Raw genomic sequence first — 1,954 nt, 5'->3', positions numbered from 1 at the left:
AGAATGCTAAAGGGGCTGAAGTTCTTCAACTTGACAGTAATAAATAACCACATTGGCCTTTCTCTTTGCTCTTCTTCAACCACCAATAGCCATGTGGGGCATTGAGATCCACCTCCCCCAAAAAGGTTCAGAACAGTTATAAACTGCAGACCTACATACCAGAACACTAAAACATTGAACTAGAGAAAGATGAAATTTCTGGACCAAAAAGACAATAGTGATAACAAAAATCCACAGAATATCTAAAAATATATATATAAAAGAAATGTTCAAGACTCCTGTAATCACAACAATAAAACAAACAAAAACAATAAATGAGGTTAGGAAAACCTGAAACAGACCTTATTTCTAAATAGGAAAGAGTAATTCTGAAAAATGTTTATTTTATTTTTTAAGATTTATTTAAATCGAGGCACCTGGGTGGCTCAGTTGGTTAAGCGACTGCCTTTGGCTCAGGTCATGATCCTGGAGTCCCAGGATCGAGTCCCGCAACAGGCTCCCTGCTCAGCAGGGAGTCTGCTTCTCCCTCTGACCCTGCCCCCTCTCATGTGCTCTCTCTCTCTCTCTCTCTCATTCTCTCTCTCTCAAATAAATAAATAAAATCTTTTTAAAAAAAGATTTTTTTAATCTTAAATTTAAGAGAGAGAAAGCATGAGGGGCAGAGGGAGAGGGAGACAGACTCCCTGCTGAGCAGGGAGCCTGACATGGGGCTCGATCCCAAGACCCTGAGATCATGAGCAGAGTTGAAATCAAGAGTTGGACGCTTACCAACTGAGACACCCAGGTGCCCCCTGAAAAATTTTTAATAATACCAAACTAATCTATATGTTTATTCTAATCCAAAACTGTCAGTAGTGGTTATCCCAGGAGTGGGGCTGGGGAAAATGTTTGCAATACATATATGACAGACAAATCTTCCAAACAGCAACTGCTAAGAAAAAAACAATAATTTTATTTTTTTAAGATTTTATTTATTCATTTGAGAGAGTGAGCAAGAGAGAGAGAGCAAGCAGGGGGGAAGAGTAGAGGAAGAAGCAGCCTTCCCTCTGAGCAGGGAGCCAGATGCAGGAGTCGATCCCAGGACCCTGGGATCATGATCTGAGCCAAAGGCAGACACTTAACTGACTGAGCCACCCAGGTGCCCCAAAAAACAATAATTTTATAGAAAAAAATGCACTTACAATTGAATTTCAGATATTTCTGTTCTCAAAAGCCCTTGGCCATTCCTGCCACTGGCAGTTGCTCTCTTCTGGACTGGAAGGAGGACCCAGAGCTCCTCTGGGTAAGGACAAAAGATATGACCAGGTCACAAAAGAAGAAATACAAGTTGGTCTTAAATACATGAAAAGAAGCTTGGCCTCACTCGTAATAAGAGAAATGTAAAATAACACACATCTAAGACACCATTTTTCACTTACCAGGTTGGCGAAAACCAAAGTTTGATAGCACAATACATGGCTGTGGGTAAATAGGAACTCTCATACACTGGTTGAATATTATTATATTGCTTGTATGTTATAGATTATTTACACTTCTAAGATGGGTAATTGCATGTTATTTATTGAAATTATAAATCATGTATTCTTTGATCCAACAATTCCACTTCCTACAGATGTACTCACATACATGCAAAATGACACAAAATTAATGCTGAAACCCTGTTTAAAATAGTAAAAGATTAGCTTTGCGCAGTGGCAGTATCGTAGCCAATGAGGTTTATCCGAGGCGTGATTATTGCTAATTAAAATAGTAAAAGATTGGGGCGCCTGGGTGGCTCAGTCGGTTAGGCGTCTGCCTTCGGCTCAGGTCATGATCCCAGGGTCTGGGATCGAGCCCCGCATCGGGCTCCCTGCTCAGTGGGGAGTCTGCTTCTCCCTCTCTCACTCCCTCTGTTCTCTCTCTCTCTCAAATAAATAAATAAAATCTTAAAAAAAAAAAGCATCAGCTATTTAAA

General features: G+C 40.3%; 1 pseudogene; it reads left to right on the top strand.

The window, feature by feature from the left end:
* Positions 1–1,680: 1,680 nt before the first annotated feature.
* On the top strand, positions 1,681–1,749 carry LOC114203085 (U4 spliceosomal RNA; annotated as a pseudogene).
* Positions 1,750–1,954: the final 205 nt, after the last annotated feature.

This window comes from Eumetopias jubatus, unplaced genomic scaffold, assembly GCF_037043125.1.
Source record: "Eumetopias jubatus isolate StellerSeaLion01/CBP00866 unplaced genomic scaffold, mEumJub1_p1.0 scaffold_1, whole genome shotgun sequence".
Classification (NCBI taxonomy): Eukaryota; Metazoa; Chordata; class Mammalia; order Carnivora; family Otariidae; genus Eumetopias; species Eumetopias jubatus.
The sequence above is the reverse complement of the archived record's forward strand: the minus strand, read 5'-3'. Positions and strand labels throughout refer to the sequence as shown.